The sequence below is a fragment of the Micropterus salmoides genome, unplaced genomic scaffold (assembly GCF_014851395.1).
Source record: "Micropterus salmoides isolate LMB-PRFRI ecotype aquatic unplaced genomic scaffold, ASM1485139v1 Ms_hic_scaffold_19, whole genome shotgun sequence".
NCBI classification, from domain to species: domain Eukaryota; kingdom Metazoa; phylum Chordata; class Actinopteri; order Centrarchiformes; family Centrarchidae; genus Micropterus; species Micropterus salmoides.
The window spans coordinates 11,399,436-11,425,233 of record NW_024041039.1 but is presented as its reverse complement, the minus strand read 5'-3'; the positions used below and the strand labels follow the sequence as shown (position 1 = coordinate 11,425,233).

At 40.9% G+C, this 25,798-nt stretch overlaps 1 protein-coding gene across 1 annotated transcript in view; it reads left to right on the top strand.

The window, feature by feature from the left end:
* Positions 1-6,541: 6,541 nt before the first annotated feature.
* Positions 6,542-25,798, top strand: part of fndc3ba (fibronectin type III domain containing 3Ba) — a 95,708-nt gene continuing 76,451 nt past the window's right edge. The window contains 1 exon segment of the mRNA XM_038729194.1: positions 6,542-6,686. The gene's annotated coding sequence lies outside the window, so the exon portion shown is untranslated.

Below are 25,798 nucleotides of genomic sequence, written 5' to 3'. Positions count from 1 at the left end.
GGGTTCTCAGACCCACATGGCTTGGATGGTGACTGGCATACATGACGTAAGTAGCTCTGTACTGAATCACTACTGATGGCGTCACTGTTGTAATGACAAACATGTACCAACACAGGAAGTGTCTGGTGAGTGTTTAGGAGATAACCAAACTAAAAGTAGTCAATGATCCCACATTGACTGAGAATCATCGGACTTGTACAATTAAATTATGTAACTTTCCAACGGGATCCACTCTGGTACCCCCAAATGGGATGCATAGCCTACTGATACTGGTTATAATGTCAGTCAGCTAATTACCTATTCTAAGTATGAGAACCTTTCTCTCATCTCTAATGGTCTTCAACCTCTCCATCCAGCTTGCAGTGACATCTCTGCTGGTGTTTGCCTTTGCAATGACAGCAAAATTCACAGACATGCTAACGGCAATGACTGCAAACATTCTCACGTTAAGCATTTGCTAATTAGCACATGTTATTAGTTTACAGGTATTTAGTAACAAACCAAAATGTTTAACCTGATGATGTCACTAGAGGAATAGTCAGCGGATCACCAAACTTATCAGGAATTATTGTCTGGGAATTATGAGTTTTCCTCGCCAATCCATGTAGTAGATAGTATAAGTATAATTCACCCTCTAGGCACCATAGATATCTGTAGAAAATGTCATGGCAATGATAGTTGTTACTAAAGGCCAAAAATGTCAACCCGCTAATGGAACTAGAAGAAAAGTTAGGAAATCACCAAAGTTAGTAGGCTTCCTCCTGTTGGGACTGTGGATGTTGCAAAATTGGATGGCAAACCATCCAATAGTGAAGATATTTAGTAGCATTGCCATCCATGGAGCCATGCTGATAGCATGGCTAAAAAGTAGCCCTTACTTTTAAAATTGTTTTACTTTTAAGCTGGTGATCATATATGTTTTTAAAATTTGGACTCATGACTTTCAGATAGCATAGTTCCCTCAACTGACAGCACTGAAGCCATCACATGTTCTGGTTCCCACACTCCTATCTGTCTGTGGTCCTCCAAAAATATGCATTTGTTTATGTAGGACTTAAACAAACTTCTCTTACATTTTTTCTTAGGGATGTACTTCATGGCAAACCAAGGATGATTGTATGCAGGAGATTCTGCTGTGGGCTTATTGTTCTGAATAGAGAGGATTGTCCTGGGAATGGTGTAATAGTTGGCATGCCACCATGTTGTGATTTGTACATCAGCAATTTGCCTCCCATCGAAGGTCAAAGTTGACTAGTCATTGTTTGAAATGGCACTCTGCTTGTTTTCCACAAATGTCAGGGACAAAGCAATTACCCGACCAGATCGCAGTCCCACCTCCTTGAGTCACAGGCATTCCACTGCCATGATTGCCAACACCCACCATCCTCTGGTGGTGTGACCCGGCCTGTGTGATGTCATGACTGGAAGGTGTTCTGTAAGTAGGAACACATGACGTGACTGGCAGTTCTGGAACAAACACAGGTATCCACTCAACACAGAGCTTTAGATAAAGCTGTGCTGGGAAACCCCAGAAAAGAGCAAGGAAGCAACTGGAACCAATTCATCATCAAAGAAGGAAAGACGGAGAGTTGAGTCCAGACATACCAGTAATACCAGAAACATGAGCTTTGGATAAAGCTGCCTGGAAAAATCCTGAAAAGAGCGAGGAAATAAATGGAACCAATTCATCTTATCAAAGAGAGACAGAGATGTCTTGGGCACAGAAGGATTTTGAATTAGATATCCTGCTTGTTCCAGACATACAAGAGATATTGGATATATATACCAAATAAGATACCAAACATTTAAAGCCACCATGTATAGATGATTTAGCCATGCTAGCAGTGTGGCACTAGGGATGGCATTGACGGTCGGTTGGTCAGTCTGTCAGTCAGTCCACCACTTTGGTCCTGACTGAAAAATCTCTGCAAATACTGGACTGACAAACATTGATGGTGGCCACAGGGTGAATGACTGACTTTTTCTCGGTCGCCACCAGCAGGTTGACATTTTTGTTATAGTGAAATGTCTCCACTATTGGATGGATTGATTAAGTACAGACATTTGTGTCCCTCTCAGGATGAATTGTAATAAACCCCCACATTTCCTATAGACCCATCATCAGGTAAAAATGTATGTATTGAATACATTTGTTCTTTATAATTGTCAACTCTTTTTTTGTCATTTAAAGAGGAATATAATGTGATGTAATGTAATGTAACATATTGTAAAGTGGAGTATTATGTAACTGTGTTTTTATTGTTATAGGAGGTGATGAGTAATAGAATCACAATAGCTGATCACGTCCTAAAATAATATCCAGCTTCCTTTCTTGTCTTTTTCCAGACACATGTACACACACATACAATTCAGGGCATGCATATACAAACACACACACACATCACATGAGTAGGTGAAGTAAGTGTTTGATGGACCAACCAGCTGCATTGCAGAACTCTAAGAAAAAAAAGAATTTTTTGGGGGGTGAGAGAGGTTGACAAAGAGACAAAGACACAGAGAGAGAGAGAGAGAGAGAGAAAGAAAGACAGAGGCATGCCTACTCTTGTTGGTGTGCAGAGGGCTTTGAGTTGACTCCTTTGAACTCATGATGAGCCAAATTCCATCCTCACATCTATGGGGGGAAACACCTCACACACACAAACGCATGCACGCACCATCGTGTTCCATCCTGGTCTTCTCTGCTGCCAGACGATGCCCATTATCATCTGTCACCTGGTGTCACAGACTAGCCTTTCAGCGAACACATGTGCACAAACACACACTTGCTGATGGACACACATCATACACACAAAAATACATACATGAACACACAGGCATGTAAGATCGGAGCGAGGGCATAATTAACATCTAGAAAAACCACACCGAAGAGCTGGCAGCACTCCAACAATCTCTTTTCCCGCTTTCTCTGCTTTGCTTTCTCTGTGCTATAAGAATATACATACTATCATATGGCTGGACACATTCCACTTACTTCAAAGAAGTCTGGTGAACTGAGTGTGCATGATTACAGGGAGGGCTTGCTTTAAAGGTCCGCAGAGAAAAAAAATCTAAGAGGGAGAGATGGGGAGAAAGAAGGGGAGAGAGAGAAAGCAGCTGGGTTGGTGGTAAACATCTGGTGGTTTTGGAGGCCTGGCCCTGAAATACACGGGAAATAGCTGCATTGCTGTTCCAAGATCTGCTCCCTCCAGTCTTTCCTCATCCACTTTCCTCCACAGATCTAATCTAATGTGACTGGCTGTCTGTAAAGGTCTAATCCATCACTCAAGGTTGCCCCTTTGTTAACATATTTATTTGAATTTGTTAATTTTATTCAGACACCAAATATAAAACATTTTCACTGCACAAAATTGTGGGAACATCTTCTTCCTGATATTGAGTTATAGCCCCTCTTGCACAACAATTAGCTTCTCACTTGCGTAAAAAGTTTCTATGCCCTTCCCTAACTCATCTGTTTCTCTTTATCGACATCTTCTCCTTTGTGATTAATACAGATTTTAACAGGGAGATCAATAAAGATTTTGACATAGATTTACCTCATTAGTGTATTGCATAAACAATTATAATATTATTTTTTAATCTTTTAAACCAACAGGGACAAGAAGTCCTTAAAGTGCTCAAAAAAAGAGGAAATTTCAACATCCATATTTCCATAATAAATGGGCAAATTCCATCTGCTGAACATCATGTGGTATGCTCAAGAAAAGCTACTGTACTACATGGACCATGAAGTGAGATATTGTGTTGTGTTGTTTTATTATTGTGTTGTGTTGTTTTATTATGAATAGAAACAGCAAACTCATATGTAATTATACTCCAAGTTGAGATTAATTGACTTGTAACCTTGTTATAGTAGCAATATACAATGAACAATGTAGTTTATGTCCTTGCTACTTCTTCTAATCTGTGAAGGAACGTGACCAGAATCTTGGACTACAATGCAACATCAACAATATAAACCTAAATATTATATATATATAACTCAAACAACCTTGTTATGTGATTTTATTTTCATTGATTAATTTTTATTTTTGCTCAAATATTACTTTTTTTAACTGCATAAATAATAGACTTTAGTAGTGTTTACAAAAACATTTAAACATTGTTTAAAGGCTTTACAACATTAGACTGATCCCAAACAATAAACAATAGAACAGCTACAAACTGTAAAAACTAAACAGTTCGCATGGCCATTAGTGGTGGAATAATGCAAACAATAAATCAAAGCTAAAACAATGTCTTATTATCAGTGGAAGTTACAGAAAGCAGTTGTAAGCATACTGTCCAGTGACAATGCCAAGCCTCACATTGCTCACTTTTATCACACACATAATGTAGATCTGGTTATTTAAGCAAATCCTGCATCAAGCTGGCAATATTATACTGACATTATATATATATATTATAATATTATATAGACAGTAAAGATTTGTTAACTGGTACAGATTTTACTATGCAGTTTCCACTACGGACGTTATTCCTTAATTATTTCCAGTTGAATTAGGCCAATGCAGGCAATATTGCAAATGAATGAGCAGTTCCACTTTGTGCTTTTTCATCACAATGAAGTTGTGGCCTGACCCAGATCCACCTGTAGTGTGTGTATAAAAAAGAATTAAAATCACGAACAAATAGGAGATTATATACCATTAGATAGTAACAGTAGTTCTTTAAGTGGTATCATACACTATCTCTGCAGTTAGGGGGCTCCACAGTCTGTCTGTGCCCACTGTATATAACCTGAGTTGTACTTTTGGTGTGAGAGCATTATTTTTCTGCCTGCCACATCAGTTGCCCCTTGAGGATGATTAGCGTTTATTGAACTGAACTGAATTGAATTTAATCCCTTACAGGCACACTGTCCTGATCCAGGGCCATTTTTCCCCTACTGGTTTAGAATTACACCAGTGGCTGTTTTCTTAGTGTAGTTGCAGGAATGTGTGTGTGTGTGTGCCAGTTGAGGGAAATCTAGAACTCAGGGGCAATGAGTATATTTGGCTGAGTCTGCTTGCTTGAAAATACAGGAAGAAAGAGGTTGATTACTATTGGAGACAAACACATACATACCTGACTGAAACTAATTTAACTTGTTGCTTGTTTTTGTGTTGCTTCCACTCACTCTTTACTTACATGTAGCTTGTAGTTACTGTATATGAAATACTGATCTGAAAAGGGCAACAATTAAATGGACCAAGGTTTTGTCATGTCTGAAGGATTCATAGTTTTCAGTCTGAGGCCAAATTTGAGAAATTCAGTGCTGGCTGTCAATGTGTCTGAGGGCAGTTTTCTCCTGAGTGGAATTTAACTCTCCATACTCATCAGTCAAAAAATATGTCGGTTTGTAATGAAACTATTCATATTACTTGTTTGGCAACAAGACACTAATGCTCTGATTCTGACATGCACCTGTTGGCATTAATGTCTTAATTTCAAGCACCAATATGCCCAAATACTCTCCTCCAATACGCCTCTGTGTACACATGTAACTATGTTGTAATGTGTCCAGTTAAAGAAAGCTGATTTGATACAGTGTACAGTTAGTGTCTGTGCAGTGTATTTACAGTCTCTTATAGTATCGCTTGCCCTGTAGAGTACACATAGCATTGTGGTCCTTTTTAAACACGTCTGTGCACCAAATTATATTTTGGTATTTTTGGTATAAATCAATGTTTCTATATAAACACCAGATTTAGTTGGACCTGTAACTCTTAGACCCGTCAGCTGAGAGATGCCGGGTTTCAGTGCAACCACCAGAGGGACTTTGGCCTGTTGTCTAAGTTGTTTTGGAGGCACTGGGACAAAGATTTTACCCACCTGACACACTTAAAAGTATCATAAGATTGTTTATCATAATAAAGTTAATATCTGCAAAACTGATTTGTGTTAAATTTTTTGTTGTTGTTGTGATAGTGGATAAAATTTAAGTGACTTGTGTGAGCATGGTGACACGGATCAGACCAGGTCATTTGCTGGTGCTGTTGTGTCATAATGAAAGATAAATGTAAACCAGCCTAAACTGGATTCAGCTTGCTTTTATTTGCAGAAGAGTGTGCCTGACGCCCACCTTTCTGGGCTGACATCCCTTAGGACAGAAATTCTTTGGGACACAACAACTTTTAGGCCATGTAATACATGAAGATGATGGTCTTTTAAGTAAAATCTAAATTTCTCCTGAAAATTATGCTGAAAGTTGTAATGTAATTGGGATTCCCAAATGGACGTTTATTATAACATTTTCTATGTCTACCTGACCAGTGTCCATTACTAATATAATGCAATAACACAAAATGTGTTAATATTAGGCTTATGAATCATAAACTGGATCAATAACAGTTTAGAAAGTAGGCTATCTAAAATCATATTTTTGATTCCTGTTGTTGAGGCTTGTAAAATTCCTACCCTGCTTGAACAGTTCTGTAAACAAGCCTGCTGATTGCTTCCGTCACATAGGTGAAGGAGAAGCTCTGCTCTGTTGTGGCTTTTTTCAATGCGCAGCGTGCATTACGGTAAAAGGAGGCGGGCTCTGACTACATGTGCGTAGCTTTTTGATTGACATGGCGGAGTATCACAGTACGGTTTGCGCCGCGCCAGCAGACAGTCAAGACCCGACCCTGGGAATAAAAAAACGCGCAGCCCCGTCTGTTTGAAGATAATTTTATTGCAGCGAGGTGAGTTCTTTTACACATATTTGTACAATACGAACCACCCCACAAAGAACGGGAATGGAGGCCAATGGAGTCGATGTTGAAAAAGTTTTAGAAGTGCGTGTCTCTCTGTGTGTGAATTTGGAGAGCTGAGCGCTGACGCCGGCAGTCTGGGCCACTTGGCCAGCGCAAAGGAAAAAGGAAAACTGTTTCACTGCTGCGAAGAGAGGGGGGGGAATCGAAACTTTTGGGCAATTTTACTCGTTTATTTTGAAACAACACGGGAAAAGCTAAAGAGCGGGGAGTATCGTGTTAGTTCTTTACACAAGTCGAGTGAATGTGTCGGGTTTGTGCGTTTGAAGCCTGCTCTTTGTGGTCCCGATTTCCCAGCTTTCACGAAAGAATGTGTTTTTGTCTCTGAGGACTTCGGATGGAGTGAGTGCGCAACAGGAGAAAACCTTTTCTCCTTGGTTTGTTTCTGCAAAATATCACATTTGTCGCGCTGCGACATGCATTCTGTAAATAGTCGGTTATGTTGTAGCTGCTCAAAATCAGGAAATGAGCACTTTTATAGCTGGAAAATAAATTGGAATGGAAGATGCTGAGACAGTCAGATTTGACAGGGGGGTTGCGAAATAACTGAATTGAAACCATAGGGGGTTGTTTTGCATTAGATAACTTTTGAGAAAAGTTAAAGGTGCTGTGTTATAGCGACTTTCCGTAGAGTTTGTGTGCGATTGTAGAATGCAGGAAAAAAGGTTTTGGAGAAGAAAAAATCTCAACTCCAGCATATCCTAGCATTCCTTCTAGCCAGTCTCTCTCTCTCTATCTCTCTCTCTCTTTCAGAAACGACTACGTGTCTGTCTGTTTGTGCAGGGAAGACAACTCTCTCTCTCTCAGCCTCCCTGATGCAGACGTGGAAATCAAACATTGGTCTCCTGCTTGAAACGGTCGATTATCTGCCCTCCACGTACCTACATGAAAAAACAATACGGTATCACAAGCCGTTTAGTTCATCAGTGAGGAGGAGACAAGAGATATGGCAGCAGTTAGGTCGGAAAAAATAAAGATGCAAAAGATGACTTAAGATCCAGATTTTTGGCGGTTGTGCGTCATTTTTTTCAAATTTAATAACAGGACTGGGTTAATTGTCATTCTGCATGATTAGCAGTGGAGGGGGGTATAAGTGGGACTGTGATTTGGGGATCGCATACCCCCATGCTGTTGGCTCTGGATCCAGTGGGCACGTTGGAGAATATAGGCTAGGGGAAGAATAACCCAACACATCACGCGCGCGCGCACATACTCACATGCACACGCTTACTTTTTTTCAGGGGAGAGAGAAAGAGAAGGAGGAAGAAATCCGATCCCAAATACATGACGTCAGATGACATTCCTTTGGTGAAGGCTGATGTGGCTATACTTTTTTGAACTGATATCCGACTTTTTTTTTGGGGGGGGGGGGGTGAAATGATTGGCTGCCTGCTGAAAAGGTGTGTTTAGGTGAAAGCAAAGGAATTCTCTCTGCAATGCATGAATGGGCAATCTATTTTGCTTCCACAAGTCAGAGGCATCAAAGAGTCTTAGCATCAGACGTTTAGGCCAAGCTATGGAAAGATGACTAGCCTAATTTACATCATTTATGTATTTTACAGAAATCTCCCTCAAGTGTAGCTTTCTAGATTTTCTTTCTTAAAATTGTTCAAAATTTCACATTTCTACATCTGTCCCTAACTCAGTTTTCAACTCTGAGCTCTACAGCCCCAAGACTTTTCTTTTTGCTTCTTTGGTGTCAAGGTTGTTATTCAATGCCTTCAACTAGGGTTGAGTGTGTTACGTGTGAAACAAATGCTGAAGCCACTGTAGGATCGAAGGATCCTTGGTGGAAAAGTTGTGTAGGTCCTACCAGTGTAGTCTGAAGTTGAAGTGCAATCCATATTTTTCAAAGTAAAATCTTTTGTTTTTTTCCACGGGTTAAGCGCTACACCCATATCCCTCTTAACACAAGCTGAATGAGGTTTATATCACTGTACACTGTTCTCTGAAAGTTAAGCCTCTTTGGCTTCAACATTTATACACAATAAGAATGTAAACAAAGCTCATAGGCCGGCATTTGAAAAGTTATGAAAGCCCTCTTATGTTCTTGTATTCACAGCAATTTCAATAAGACGTTTGGATGAAAAGTCTTATTTCAGCATTTTTAATGACAGACTTTTTGAGTTTTTATGTTTTTTCTACTTTATATTTGTGTTAAGTTGGCTGTGTGGAGAGCCAGGAATGTGCTGCTGGAGGATGTACAACAGCATAATGTAAGCAGGGATTTTCACTCAAACTGATGCAATTGCAAGAAAGTGACTTTTCCCCCCAGTTTTAGTCCACCACTTGTAAAACTCCCTTTTTTAGTTTTTTTTTAAAATCGAAGACACTGCAGTTATATAACCGAATAGAAAGAACGATGTTTAGACTGGAGGCAGGTTGAAGGAAGGTAGCCATTGTTGCTTCGGCCTTTCCCTGTCTTTCCAATGAATAGCCAATGGGTTGAATAATGCTTTATATCAGTTAACAACCTGTGTTCTGTAACCATTACAGCTTTGTTACACAGGTACACTCAGTTGTGTTGGTCCGAATGATCAAGTGCGCCAATTCCTATACACAGCTGCTTTGTTTAAACAGATTATCAGTTTGTTTTATGCCACTAAAGTAGTGCCAAGACTATATCATTTGAAAGTCAATTTATTGTGCTTTCTTTGACAGACAATTTACCGCATATAGACCACATTTTCTATACAGGTAACATGTTTCAGTTTCCTCCTCCAGCAGGTGAACATTCTTTAGAATGATCTATAGGAACCCAGGTTTGATGGACTAGTTGTGTTTAGGTGGAAAGTGTAAGATGTTTAGTCTGCAATAGTCTGAAACAGGTTATTCTAAGAGCAATGAGGAAGTTGTTGTTACATGTTTCAGGAGGACTCGTGATGCCAAGAGCATCTTTCTCTATCTAACCTCAGGCATAATCTGGGGTCTCTGCTTTCTACCCGCGCAGGATTGCGGTTCCCTCTTGGCCCAGTAAAACTTTCAGGTACGCCTGGTCCAAATGGGGTCAGGGAACGGCCAGGATGATGCTAGCCATTGTGTGTGCGTGTTTGACTGGTAACCTAGAACATGTTATCCAAGGGGTAGTGTTACTGAACAGTGCTTGTGTATCAAGAACAGAAGCTGTAGCAGCTTATAGAGTTACACAGACAATACAATGCAGCTCTGGAAAGTGTTTGTGAGCATGTGAAATGGAGGCAAAGAACAAGAAGAGAGCTTCAAATAAACCTCCACACTATTTGTTTCTTGTTACGTTGTTTTTCCAGGAGTTAAACCTTATTTAACTGGACCATTGTGTTAGTGCAGGTTGTGGCTGCTACTGCCAAACCTATGTGCTTTAGAATATACTGTATATATCTGAAAGCATTCATTGCTATTTCTGAGAAAAAAAGGCTTTATGTTTTTAATTTGTCATTTTCTATCAGGTACAATTCACATTGTGGATGGAATCAAGATACACAAAAAGCAAAAATACCAAGCAATAACTAGCTTCTTAAATCTAAAGATTTTCCGCTTTACTTACATTGTTTAGTTTGTTTTTGCAATACTAAATTTTGGGTTTTTTACCTCACTTTGGCATTACCTTGGCCTGTATTATTTTTCTACTTTCAGACATTTAACAGACCAAACAAGTAATAGATTAATCCAGAAAATAATCAAAAGATGAATCGATAATGAAAATAATTGTTGCTTGCAGCCCCAGTCAGTATTGGACAGTGGTGATTTAGCGGATGAAACAGGTGCATAAGCACTGGAAGCTTTAGAAAATAATGAGACACAATATGATCAGCCTTTGTAGATATAATTATCTAGCATTCATCATTTACAATTTCTGCTATGTCTTCAAATAATCACCCATAATTGCCCTTTTATTTACTGATAATGACAACGATTGAAATAGCCCACTTGGTCCTGATGAGCTACCCATATTTGGAATATTAATTGGAATGCCTTATCTAAGTACGGTATTAAACTATGTCTGCAGTTTACATAAAGTCTGCTATCAGTCATTCCATCTGTTTCTCCAAATGCAACAGGTGTGCTTCCCAGAAAGGTTGCTGCCTTCAACTGTACCAGATGTATGGTTTGGTCAAGTGAATGAGCTGCTTCCTGCTTCCTTGCCCTGTGATAGGAGATTTTCTTATTGGTGGGTCTGATGTGTGGAGGTATTCCCATTCTTTGAGGTAAAGGGGTCAATACCTGGAGTGCAGGACAAGGGTTTCTGCAGTTTCTCTTCCTATTGTTGCTGTAACTCTTCTGTCCTGGTGATGCACAGTAAAGCGCAGAGGTTCTCCATGTGGCAGAGCAGACCAGAATGTTTGCTTTGAAAACCGTCTCTGCTGCAGCTGCAGTGACAGATGATGGAGTGCAGCGGAGGGTACCCCAACCTCAACTTATGTGACCCTATGTTTTGTGTATATAAACAAAAAGTGGCTTTTATACGCTGACAGAAATTGTAATGCAATATATTCACTATCCCTTTATAAATAGTAGAGTAGAGTATTTTGTTAATGATAAATCTGTAATTTATTTTCTTGATGAATCAATTAAACATGCTTATTTTATTTACAATCATATGTGACAAAGAAAACCAACAACTGGAAGTAAGTGAAACCAGCAAATGTTTGATTAAGGAACTTTTTAAACAATTTCTTATTTTTTCTTAGCACTGACATTGAGTTTGAATTACTTACTGTTTGTATATATCAGTGAGTGCTGATACGTCAAAATGATACTGCTCCCCTTATACACAGTAAATAGGACTGGCTTTCTGTCCAACCTAACACACAAATAGTAGATTGTAACGAAACTTCAAGGCCTCATTTAGAAAGTGACATAATGTACAAATTTGCAGTGTAAGTTTGGCACTGTTGAAAGATGTTGTAGTGAGCGTATGTAGGTGTGGGTAAAGATCTTGGTTTGATTTAGTCACATCCCGGTCAATTTTTATGCATATGAGTGAGCAATGTGTCTTGCATTAGCAGCTATGGTAATCTCCTGTTTCATTTTAATTACGATTTGGTGACTCGTGAGGTTACATTTTGGTAAAACTAAACCTGCGGGCTGCGTTACACCAAAACTAATACCAAGTCCAAAAAAAAAACAAAACGATAAAACAAACAAAAAACGTCACACACACAAACGTTGTCCTATCTCATGACAGCAGCTGCTTTTCTGCTGCTTGATGCTTTCACTTTCCATTTCCCAGCTTTTCCTCTGCGTCTCTGCTGGTTATCTGTTCCTCTCTGTCTTGCGAGCTCTCTCCCTCCGTTTCTTGCCGTCTCTTTCTCTCCCATATGAATGGTGGGTTATTGTTGAAGTATCCCAGCATCTCATGTTTGCTTGGCACAGAGCTGTAATGTTTACCCTCCTCCTCTCTTTCTTTCTTTCTTTCTGCCTCCCTCCCTCTTTCCCTTAATCTCTTGTTCTCCAGAGCCCTGTCTCCCTTTTTTTTGTCTCCCTTGATAATTTCCTGCATTGTTGACAGTTGATTTAGAAGAAGATAAAAGAAGCCTTTCAACTTCTTTCTCCCTCCTCCCCTCTCCTTTCCTATTGCCCTCTCCTCTACCCTCCCCTCCTCTTTTCCTCTCTTCTCTCCTGTGTAGCATAATTTTTTCCTCTGGCTTTACAAGTTTCAGGTCATCATATCTGACGTTTAGAGAAATGTGATGCCTACTCTGACAGACAATCATTTTAACACTGGAATTAAATCTAAAACTCCCCAAGGACTGTCATTGAAGGTCATCGAAGTTCTCAGCTATCCTAAACTTGTTGCTAAACAAAATTGTTACAAAATTGTAACAGTCTTGAAGGGATAACAAAATTTCAAGTGAGTAAGTCATTGACTTATTTGATGAGTAGGGCTGCAGCTAATGATTGTTTGCATTGATGATAAATCAGTTTTTCATTTTTTTTTACTAATCAAGGAAAATCTCCATCACAGTTTCCCAGAGCCCTAGGTGATATCTTCAAATTTCTGTCTAATCAACAGTCCCAAACCCAAAGATATCAGCACTACCTTTGCTTCTGTTTTAAAATATTCATATGACATAATGTTGCATTTGCATAGCATTTTGTAATGAAAGCATGTGCGCTGTATTGTGGCAATGAAAGGCGATATTAAATAGTGTATTTCATACACATTGGCAATTCAGTGCGCCTTACATATTACGTATAACAGAGGAAGATGACCATGTAAGTTTTAGGTTTAGATTTAAACATGGTCAGAGGTAAGCAGCACCTTAGGTCATCCAGGAGGTTGTGCAGTATAGTAAAGAACAGAACAGAACAGTACAGCATTGTATAACCCAGTGAGGATACAGTAGGTTTTTTGTATCAACAATCAAGTATCAGCAATATTTGTACCGCTTTGATTCATTTGAATACACCCCATTGTTGACACATGATGCAACGCCTGACTTCAACAAAAACTTTCACTTCTCTTGTTGGTGATTTGAGTTTTCATTGCTCGTCACTTGGTGTCATTTGAAAGGTCTTGACAGAAGCTATATGGCTGCAGTAGAGATGACAGTGAAAGGGAAAGGCAGAGTGACATTGGAGGACGAGAGTGTGATTACGACAAAGAGATAAAATGTTTGGAATCCAGAAATTAGGCTGTCAAGTTTCTCATCATCGTTTTTGTGGATACATGAGCACAGAAAAGCTGGTGTGATTCTGATTAGTGGTGAGCCCTGCCCTGCTCATGCCCTTGCACAGCTCCTCTGGGGTATCATCCATAGAAATAGCTTGATGAAAAGCTCCCCACTCGTGTGTGTGTGTGTGTGTGTGTGTTTGCGTGTGCATGTGCGTGGTCAGCTGGCTGAAGGGATCAAGTGTGCACCTGTGTGTACACACACACACACACACACACAGACAGAGTTAACGTTACGTGCCTGCATTAGCATGCCAGGCGTGTTGATGTTGCTAGTTGGCAGGCCCATGGAAAGTTCCGCCAGTCGTTAATGGCTGTTTTTATGCCTGACTGTGAGTGTGTATCTCAAGTGTCTGGAGTCTGCTGTGGGCTGGGGTTTTTTCTCGTGTGTGTTGGAGTGGGGAACTGAATGTGTAACTGGTTATATTTCTGATTATTATATGGCTGGAACTGGAATTGGAAACGGTACATGTACACATTTTCAAGTATGCTTCTGTCTTTGTGTGTGAGCACCTGCGTTTGTGTATGTACTGCATGTGACTGTGTGTCTTGGACACACAGTCACATGTTGGCAGGTATGCAGTGCCAGAGATGAGGGTTCTGCTCAAAGAGGAAGTAGGTGTTTTTTAATGTGAAGCCACATGTTTTATTGCTTTTCCTTGTTAAAAAAAAGTAATGTTTTTAAATTCACAAAATGCATTTTCAGAATTTTCTGGCTTGGTGTGAATACGGCCTCCCCTATTTCCCTTCACTTCTCCCCTCCTTGCCCTCAAGCTGGACCCCCCACAAATCACTGAAACATCCCAAACACACATTGACCCACCCACACATGCAGGCAGGCAGAAACACACTCTACTGCACTCACACAACCACATCCCCGAACTAGTGTGTGAAATCCTGAGGCTGATTGAGGAAGAGGAATGTAACCCTGTGACCCCAGGCTGTGGGGAGGGGTGTTATAAGTGTGTGTGTGTGTGTGTGTGTTTGATCTTAGGGAGCAAGTGATTGTATATACACTTTCCACTGGCTTACCATTCCCAGAAGTGTCCTATCTCATTTTTCAGTCCATTTCAGTTTTCTTCTAATGGATTAAACACTGCTGCCTGCTCACTAGACATGGAAACTCACACACACACACACACACACACACACACACACACACACACACACACACACACACACACATTCACACAACACTTTCATAAGCACAACTAGGAGTTAGTCATGGAATTAGGCATGTAAAGAACCGTTCATTCATGATTTGCTTGCTCTGTTGTGCATTCAAAGGCTGTGTGCGAGTAAATCTCTCAGACTCACAGTTGTTGTCTTGTCTGCGAGAGAGGAGACAGGTTTCTCATGTAGGTGTGACTAAATAGTCTTTCTCTCTCAGCACCCACCCTCGCACACACACGTCCCACTGAGCAAGCTTTTTCATGGCCCATAAAACTGATGATTTGAATGTCTCTTGGTGGTATGTCTGCGTCTATGTGCTCGTCCATCTGAGAATGTGTGTGTGTGTGTGTGTGTGTGTGTGAGAGAGAAGGGGGGAGTAAAATTAACTTCTTGACTTGGCATAGCTGTCTTAATTAAGGCTCATGGCATGCAGCCCTGATGGAGCTCGGTAGTAGTGGCAGAGGCATGCTGTGCGTGCAGTCCTGGACGACAGCAGGTCCACTGGCAGTGAATGGACTCTGTGGTTGTCCTCCTTTGCTCCTCTTTACTAGCTGCTTGTAATGTAGAGCTGATTATGGTGAGTGGAGGTCATTGCGTTAAAATACTCGGTAAGGAAGAAGTCTTTGAGTCAGACAGACATTAGGTAGGTCTTGACAGCAAACTTCAGTAAAACATCAAAAATTATAAAAATAGTTGCAGATGAATCAGTTCATCGACCAATCGTTGCAGCACTAGTGTGTTCTGAATATTTTCAGGAACTTTGTGTTTGTTCTAACTTCTAAATTAAACCTTTAAAAGTCCAGAAAATTTGGTTCATTCAATTGGTTGCTGTAAAAACGTTTTCTGCATTGCTCATATTTGCAATCCCCCAAACAACTTTAAGGTAATATATTAACACAATCACTCTGGACACATTCTCCACATTTTTATCTGTCCCTTCCTGGACACACACACACACACACACACACACACACACACACACACACACACACACACACACACACACACACACACACACACACACACACACACACACACACACACACACACACACACACACACACACATTGTGCCCAGGGTTTGATCCCTGAGTCTTATTCTGTGGTACAAGTTTGGGTTTTGGGGTTTGACTCAAGGGACCCATTACCTGAGATGTTTATTGTCAATTGTACACTTAAAGCCCCACAAAAGTTTTACTTTTTGAAGTCTGTGTAAACAGACACTAAATATGCTGAAAATGTAAGTGGAATTGTCCTTCATGAGGAACTATACAATAAGTTATCTTCAGTCCTGTGGTGTTTTGGTGTGGAGTCTGGGCTCAACTGTGAGTTTACTGGCTGGAGTGCAAGACTGAAGGCATTGTCCGCTGTCTGCCAGGGTATACAATGTATTGTGTGTATGTGTGTTTATATATGTGTGTGTATGCTTATTTTTGTGTGATGGAGTTCAAGCATGCCTGTGCACCCAATTGGTGCGTGTTTATGTGGGGGTGTGCCCGCCTGTGTCTGTGTGCCGATGTGCGCAGTGAGGGGGAAGTGGCTGTGTTTGTTTAAACTAAGCACGCTCAGCCATGTGGGACAATTTAGCGGGAATGAGAACTCTGCACCCCCATCCCCTCCTCTCACCCTTCCCTAAGCCTGCGCCACTCTCCTCCCCCAACCTATCCTGAAATCTTCTGAATGGGCGGCTGTCTTTTGAAGGCTGAGGGGTTGTTAGGGAAATAAGGCCAATAGTGTGGGGGTGAAGATAAGGGGGAGCAAGCGAGGAAGAGGCAGGGAGGAGAGTGCACAGACAGGTTAAAGCTGGGACAGAGGTGCGGTATAGGACGAGATGAGGGAGTAGGGGGACTTGTGGAAGAGGAGGAAGGCCTGGTGCTGGTCCATAAAAATCAAAGTTGAGTGTTCAGAAATGCGCCTATAAATAAAATGTATTATTATTATTATTATTATTATTATTATTATTATTATTATTATTATTAAAGTGTTCATTAGGCATTGGTGCTCTCTTGTGAAAACCATGCAACCGCAAAAGTCATATGCAGCACACACGCTGCCTTATCTGAACCACCAGATGAAAGGGATCCAGCTCTGCAGGCAAAGCCACATATTTACACTAAAGGACGGTATTACATGGAACCATCTGCATTTCATAGAATTAAATGAACGACTGAAACGAGGTGGTGCGTGAGGACATACAGACGAGAAATGAGTGGGGAGCTAATGCAAAGCTAGTGCTGTGTATTACCAATGTCATTTTTGGGATAAAAATGTTTGATGCAAGTGTGAGCCCTCCTGGTAGCCGACGGTGTGCATCATTTTTCGAGAATATGTGTGAGAAAGAGAAAAGGGCAAACAAAGAGAGATTGTTTGAACCTGATCTGAGTTAGTCCCCTCTTCATATCTCCATGGTGATGAGGAAAAATTACTGTGTGTGTGTGTGTGTGTGTATGTGTGTGTGTGTGTGTATATATATATAAAATCAATCACTGCCTATCTTTTCTCCCAATATATTTCTGGTTTTCTGCACTCTGTCTTTCTACCTATGTTGTTATCAATGGCTTGTTTGCATGTCTGTCTGTCTTTGCTTTTCACTATCAACAATCCTTGAATAGTCAGTTATCCTATCTACCTACCAGTCAGCCCAACTCAGCCTTTAGTCTGCTGGCTTGTAGAACTAGCCTCTGTGTGTGGCCAGACTGAGACTTGGAGATCCAAGGTGTTAGGGAGGGGTTTGCTGTGAGCTCTCCTCAAGCTCAGTGCTCCATTTTGGGCTGCAGAGCACTCAGCCCTTAGCCTCTCTGGATCTGATGACGAAAAGTCTGAACTAGTAGGGATGAGAGGGAAAAGAGAGAGAGAGAGAGAGAGAGAGAGAGACAGATGAGGAGGAGGGAGAGAAAAAGACAAAAGGAGAAGAAAAATCTGGAAGCGCTGCCATGAAGAACAGTGAGTCATGGTCATGTACTTGTGGGAGAATAGCAACTTCCTCTGAATCGAACACACGCAAACAACAACAAAAATATTTTCTTAAGGCAGTCTGGCACATTTACAAGAATAATGAAGATGGCAGAGATGTCTGACTCATTGATGAAGCTGATAGAAGTAATGAAGACGACAACGACACCAGTTGACGATAATGATTAGGGCGGGGTGGGTTTACGTTTGTGCTGGTCTGTAAACTATTTTGTTGTGTGTGTGGTCACCAGTTTGTGGAAGCCGGCCACGAACATCTGTAAGTCAAAAGAGCTCTCAGTTGGAGGAAAAGAGTGGGAGTCTGGGTGTCCTGGCTGATGTAATCGGTGGAAACGTCAGTGTCTGTGACTGGGATAAATGGTATCACAAAGTCACTTTGTCTCTGTATGTTTGACTGTTTGCATTGCCTCTGTATATACTCCGACTCCCACACAATGACCCACATTATTTCACTTGATTCTTTTCTCCCTTGTGCTTGCTTTTTCTCATACACAGGAGGCATAGAGAGAATATAGATCTCCTTTTCTCTCCTCTGGTGTTACGTCGCTGCTACGTGGCAAGCATTGGACTGTAAAGGCCTCTACTGTGGGTTTACTGCCTGCTGGCCCCCAGCCCAACCACACACACACACACACACATACGCACACAGCCAGCCCACAGCCGCACAGCTGCAGGAGGGAGGGCTTGCTGGCAGATGCACACATCTGCTGGAGTTGGCTGTGCTGTCCTAATGTGAAGCTAACGGCTAACACAGAGCTCCCAGTGCAACACAGAGCTGATTGTTAACGCTCTGCCTTCATGAATAGCCAGGAAAAGGTGGAGAGCATGTTTCAAACTCTCTTAGCTTGACTCTTTATTTGCCAAACTCATTCAATTATCTCTCTCTCTCTTTCTCTTTCTCTTTCACTCACACACACACACACACACACACACACACACACACACACACACACTGCCTGCTGTCTGTGGTATGACAGGCAGGACTAATGTTTGTTCTGGAGCAATAACACAATTAAGATTCCACACATTTCTCTCTCCACACAAACTCAATGTGCGCCCCCCCCCCCCTTACCCATTTTCTTCCTTCTCCTCTTTCCCTGTCTTCTTTACTTTCCCTCCTCCTCCTCCTCCTCTTCCCATCTTGCCTTCCTGCCCTTCTCTCATTGCTGTCAATTCTTCCCTGAGCCAACAGGCAACAGATAATATTGATTTAATAACACCAAGTTATTTTGTTTTTGACAAAACTACAGGGCTGTGTCAGTCACGTGTTTGTGTGTGTGGGTAGGTGTACTTTCTTTTTGGCACAGTTCTCCTATTTGGTCCACTGCTCTTCCGCTTAGGGTTTGATGCAGGTGATCTTCCACCATACACCAATTAACCTTTCTCTCTCGTTCTCAATCACACACACTGGAACTGCTCTCCCACAGCTCCTGACCTGAGTGTAAAATAGCCATTTCCTCTTCATTTTGTTCACAAGGAAAACTGATGCCTTACCTACCCCTTCCTCTGTCTTTTCCTCCCCCTTCTCAACTCTCCTCTCAGTCTTCTTTTCTTCACTCTGTTTACTGTCTCTTTACCTTTCTTTCTCTCTGACCTTGTTTTGTGTTACACTGTGTGTGCTGGGTGTTGTCTTGATCCTGTGTGTCTGCGTGTGTGTGTGTGTGTGCACACACAGTTATGTAACTATATCTCTCCCTGGGAATGGGCTGCTGCTTCTTTGAGCTCCGCTTTTACTTACTCCCGCCTACTGCCCTGGCAACAGCCTATAAAGGGAGCTGATGGCTTCCCGGCAGCCAGTGGAAGAGGGGAGCTATGTTTTGACAGGGTAGTGGAATGTGAGGAAGGCGGGGCCTTTCCAGGAAGTGGATGGCAATAGAGTCAGATCCTGGACTCTTTGGCTGAGCTACTTATTTGGCACCCTGGACAACAATGAATGTTGAGACACTTTTTGGTGTGGAAACAAGATCAAAGCTGTTAGAGTTTTGTTTTTCAGTTGCCTTTTCTATGTTTTGATCATTTAAAGTTGTCCAAAGGGAAAACTGGACAGACAACACAGACTGGACAGATAAGCATTACTTAAATCTTAATAAGGCTAACTATGAGAGAGAGAGGCAAAGGAAGGGAGAGGCAGAGGGAAGACTGACTTGAAGTCACTGGGTCATCTGTTTCTGGCCTGTGTTCCTGGAAGCCAGGCCCGATGAGAGGATTTGATGGGTGGGGAGATGGATAGATGGGAGGATGACAGGGGAGAAAGCTTTTGCCCAGGGTGCTCATTTTGTGTGTGTGTGTGTGGAGGGTGAGGGATGGACGAGGGGAGAGAGAAGTGCTGAGCCTGTCGTTTGCTAGGCTGAGTCCGGACTTGTCGGCGCTCTGGCTGCACACAATGATCTGCAGAATGCCTGGCATTTACAGGAAAAAGGAGATGAGGGAGAAGGAGAGAGAAAATTAAAGAGGAAGGATAGTTCTGTGAAAGAAGTGATCCATGGTTTTATGATCTAATCTGGGATTAATTAAATGCAGCATGACAGTTCGACATTTCGTCAGACACTGACATCAAGATTAGGGGTATTCCTGGAAGTGCAAATTCTTAATACCTCCACATCTACCTCGAGTTATGTGCAAGATGCAGGCAACCAACCGCAGTATAACCTTGGAGACTCATTTGCATTCTGTAAATGTGGAGAAATGCTTGTTCATGCAGCGATTATGGGACGTGGCAATGACAAAATTTCTGGCAATGAAGTGCTTCTAGTTTGAATCCCAGACTGTTTGGGGAAATTTTCATTTGGTTTCTATGTTGTATATTATGTTTGCACTGATGTGTTCATCCTATGCAGATACAGATACAGGTTTGAGTGGTTTGGCTGTGATGAAACGGATCAAAGAAGTGTCCTTGAGCAATAAATGAACGTTTCTAACTAAGTGTTTTGGAAATTTAAGCAATGTTACCTTCAAATGAACAAATTTACCTGGTCCTTTCTTTTATACTAGGGAAATTGCCTGCTTGAAAGTTTTAAAAGTGAATTGAAAGCCATAAGCAGCAGCTGGTTGGTTGCGGCTGTTGTTCACCATCAGATGTGGTTTCTTGAGGTGCAAGATCTCATCTGTTTGGGGGGGGACTTCAGTCCAGGGAGTTTAGAGAGGAGCTTGTTCATACATGGCTTGCAAGTGGAACTTATGTGTGCGTTTGTATGTGTCCATTGCATTCCACTCCACTGGTTCCGAGTTCTTCTTCATGGATGACATATCATTACCGCAATTAGAGGGCAGGAGGACTTCGACCATAGCCACGCACGCACGCACGCACACATAAAGGAAATGCACAAATGTATGCACACACATATGCGAGCCAAATGCATCAAGGCAAATTGAAGAGCAAGCTGAAGCTCTGAATTTAGTTTCATACACTTTGTCCCTGTCTTTCAGTCTCTCAATTCACACCCTCTCTCTCGCTGTCTCTCACTCTCTCTCTGTCACACACACACACACACGCACACCCATCGACTACATATGTGCAGAAAGCTGCCAGCCGACGTGGGAACCCAAAGAGGTTCCATCTTTTATAAATCCCCTCTCTGTCTTTTCCAAATGTGTGTGTGTGTGTGTGTGTGTGTGTTCACGCTCCCCTCAGAGTAAGCACAAACACAGCATTCCTCTTTGCCTTCCTCTCCACCCTTCTTTCCCTCTTGCCTCCCTCCCCCCTCTCTCCTTTTCTGCATCTCCCCCTTCTCCACTCCACCTCCCTCTCTTCTGGTAAAAAGGTACTCTCTCAATGTGTGTGTGGGTGCATTAGAAAGAGGGTGAGTGAGAAAGAGAGACCAGGTCCCTCCTAGACTGAATACCTTTTGTAAAAGGAGCTGGGGTTGAATGGGAGTGGTGTTGGTGGCAGTTTCCCACCATATTTAGAAGCTACCCTCCTTTCTCCAAACACACACACACACACACACACACACACACACACACACCAATGTGTGTGTATTAAATGCCAGCACAGATTGAAGTTGTCAGTTGATAAGATGGGTTTAAAAGGACTTGGATCAATCTCTGTCGTGTTTGGCATATACTGTGTTTGTGTGCATGTGTATTTCTGTTTGTACTGCAGTGAATAGATAGCCATTCAGTTCTGAGCACTGACACCTGAGAGCATTCCTCACTGCTTAACACACCCAGGATGAGGAAAATGATACCTACGCTTGTGTCTCTTTTTCTCTTTCTCTCACTGTTATCTATCCCCTTCTGTGTCACTACAATTACATGCACATTACAAAGCAGGTACAGCAATGTTTAAAAAAAGCTTATAACAGTGTCTGTCATACTCCATTAATACAGGAAATGTATGTATGATGAGCGTCTACTAAGCGTGTTTGACATATTCATGAGACCACTGTCCCCGGCTAATCTCTGTCTCTGAGATCCAGTCTACAAATGTAGTTCCATACTCATGACTGTTAAATGACAGAATTACTGAGAATGACATTACCTAAGTACCAAATAAAGTTCAGTTTCAGCTCTCTTTCTTGTGCTCTTGTTTTATCTTAGAACAAAGTAACCTTCCCTTCCCATCCCTGATTGAAATTAGGAAGTTGCTGACCCGCGTTCAGCCCGAGTCACAAAGCTGGGTAAAATGTTGCATGTTACATATTTAGACTGACAGCATTGGTAAAACCAACCATACCTTTTCTAATACAAAATTATAATGTGTTATTTTTCTATTATGTTTTGTTATTTTTCTTTTTCTTTGCCTCTTCTCGAATCTCCTGCCTTTCTCTTCCCCCTATTTTGTTTCATTTTCTCTATTTAACCTTTGTCACCAGAAAAACTCCAGAAACTAGATGAACAATTTTGGGGGTTTTACAGAAATAAGTTGTTGTGTTCACGTTCTTACTGTGCCATATGAGCTGTGAATATTGGGCAAAATAGGAGGTATTGTTACAGTCAGTAAGGCAAGGCAAGTTTATTTGTATAGCACAATTCAACAACAAGGTAATTCAAAGTGCTTTACATAAAACATAAAAGCAACAGGTAAATATAAAAAAAAGTTTAAAAGCAACATAGGAAAATTGAAAAAATGCACATTAAAAAATAATAAAAGTAACAGTGCAGTGTAAAATATTTAATTAAAAGCAATGGTAAAAAGGAAAATCTTCAGTCTTAATTTAAAAGAACTGACAGTTTCAGCAGACCTGCAGTTATCTGGCAGTTTGTTCCAGATATACGGAGCATAATAACTGAACGCTGCTTCTCCTTGTTTAGATTTGACTCTGGGAACAGTAGAGTACAGTAGTATGAGGGATCACAATAGCGGCAGTTTTTTAAAATACTTTCTTGCTTCTCTGTTTTTTTATCACGTGGTTGCTGGTATTTAAAAATGGTGGTTGTGTAAGATTGTTGCAATGCTTGTTCATGAGCAGTCAGCAAAGTTCAGTTGTCCAAACTTAACCCCAGTATTTTGCAGCCCAATGAAAACTAGTAACTTGGTTGCAGAGCAGTTTTTTTTGTGGTAGAAACAAAAATCAGAACCAGCTTTAAGTTCCTAAAAGAATTGCCAAGATCTTGGAAAAGTTGGTGTGCTGGATCAACGGGCTTAGGTTCCGTCTTTATCTCTGTCAGTGGCTTTTAGTACATTAAGCTAGTTATGGTTTCTGTGTTAAACTTTTATCCACGACAGGAAACAATGATTCCTTTTGGTGTACTCTGCATAGTTGACCAAAATGCCAGGCTCAAGCTTCTCATGAAGCCATGTTTGTTTTAATCAAGATGTAATGCTCTGACATAATATGTTCTGCATATCAGTGTGTTTTGTTTATCGGTTTGATATCAAGACATGCATATTTCTGTGACAGCATCTGTTAATCCAAATACCAACAGACAAAACAATGAGCACTTGATACAACCAATCAAATTTGCAGTCAAATATATCACATTTAAGAAATAATTTCTTTTCATACCATGTTTCTAATTCTACCATACAGGACGTAGCATTGATAGAAAAGCACTATCTTGCCTGTGTGGAACTCACACTGGACACATTCCTCTGACAAAGAATAGCTGTTGCTGACTTTTCTTGCAGATTAGATCTGTGTGGCTCCCAAAGTTAAACTTGCTTTTGCCTGAGTTTCTAGACTTTTATAGATTTCCATCATCTTGACTGCCTGTCCCTATAGTGCTTCGGGGGACAGCAGGATTACATCTGAAATCAATGCGTATCTTTTTTTGTGACACATTCACTTCTAAGAAAGACTTGTCACATCGGTCATGTGTGAACCATGTATCATGATCCTCTTCTAAAAAGACTAACCAAAAGCAAAAATTTTTTAGCAAATTTTAGAATAAATCAGTTTGTAATGTCTGTGACATCCACCAGTGTTCTGTGGATTAAAGTTTCAGCCTGAAGATTGGAGCTGAATTGTGGTAGCAAACAAATGTTAGCCTAGTTATGAATCTTAATACCTAAGTGTGCATAAAGTCGATAGGAGTTGGAATAATGTTATGAACAGCCCTCTCAGCCCTAAAGGCAAACTGCAATGGAAAGCTTTAAGGCTGCTTTGTTCATGGAAATGGAACTTTACTGGACAAAATTTTTATCAGTATATGATTAGTCAAAACATTAATATGTGTGACTGAGTAAAGAACGTAATTACCATTAGACAAAACTTTCTGAAATTAAGTGTTAAGTTAAGCTAAATTAAGTGCATTTTAAGCTTGAAACATGTTTCAAACTCCCAAACACAACCTTCTGTACTATGTACAGTACAGTTGACAAAGCTCTCTGTCATTAACAGCAGAGGAAAAATATGAAGTGAGAGTCAGACTGGTTCATGTGTTGATTCACCAATACTCTGCATGACAAATACCAGGACATGAATTACTTTGTTCTCCCCAGCTGCAAGATGTAAAAATCAGTCAACTTGTGTAGAGTAAATAAATACATATACGCCAATTAGCTAATGTTAGCTGTGGCTTCTTTCGCTGTGCTGGCAGTAACTGCATGCTGTCACTGTGTTTTATTTTTTATTTTTACATCATCAACAAAATCTCTTTGAGGTAGAAGAAGTGGGGCCATGTGATCAGTTCCACACTGTTTAGCCAGAGGTTTTGTTTTTATGAATAATTCATTCATTTGCAGAAAAGGAGAAGTACAAGTTGGTGAGAGCCTTTAAGATCATGTGAATTTTATATGAAAAATTCAAGATTAGTTTCCAAGACATAATTTAATCAGAACAAGGAATCCCAGTCTCAAGAGGTTTTGGCTGTTTGGAGGTTGCTCAAATGTGTGTGTGGTTTTTGTATTTCTATGGCTGTGTGAATGGTGGTGGGGAAAAAGAGGTGTGAAGCAATTGACTGGAAGTAAGTCAGACAGTCTGTTAGGTGGTTGTGAATATCCAGGATGCTTTATCAGGATGGACAAACTAGAGTCATTGTGTGTGTGTGTGTGTGTGTGTGTGTGTGTGTGTGTGTGTGAATGATGAATGGCTGTATGAGTAATGACTCTCATGTTATTAGGTCAGAGCTGCCCCTGAATATCTGGGGCTTCTGTGTGTGTGTGTGTGTGTGAGACATCTCGGTGTGTGTTTTTACTCTATGCATCTTTTATGGTAGAAAGGCAGTTTCCATGCTTACACAGTGCTTTCTGTCTAATGACAAAGACATGTGTACATGCACACACACACATGCTGCACACTCATGCTCTTTCACACACATACACACACAAACATTCATACACCACCCGGACAAGTGGGTGATTGTTTTCTGGATTCAACATGGAATTTTTCATTTAACATTTTATCCTTGCTGGGAATCGACACCTTATTCCTCCCACATTCCACAGTGGAACGGAAACCACTGTGTGTGTGTGTGTGTGTGTGTGTGTGGTGATGTCTAAAGCTATCAACAGCAGCATCCATCTGGTAATGATTCCACTGGAAAACAAAGGTCATTATTCATTCATTGATACATTACATTTCCAGATATGTGCATTAAATCCTGTAGGAAACACACCACAGATAACAGCTGCAAACCAAAAAGTGCATCTGCATTTAACTTCCATCGTGATTGAGCCTTACAAGGCAAATAGTCACAAAATCACATGTCTGTAGACAAATGGATTTTTTATTTCTTAAAGTTGCTTCTGCACTGGACAGTTGTACTCATCGGTTGTTCCAAATTGCAGTGAAAGGTAGGGTGCTGATGTTTAGTTGAAGCCAATGACAAGAAATTATATAACAAAACAAGACAGACTGGTCGATCAT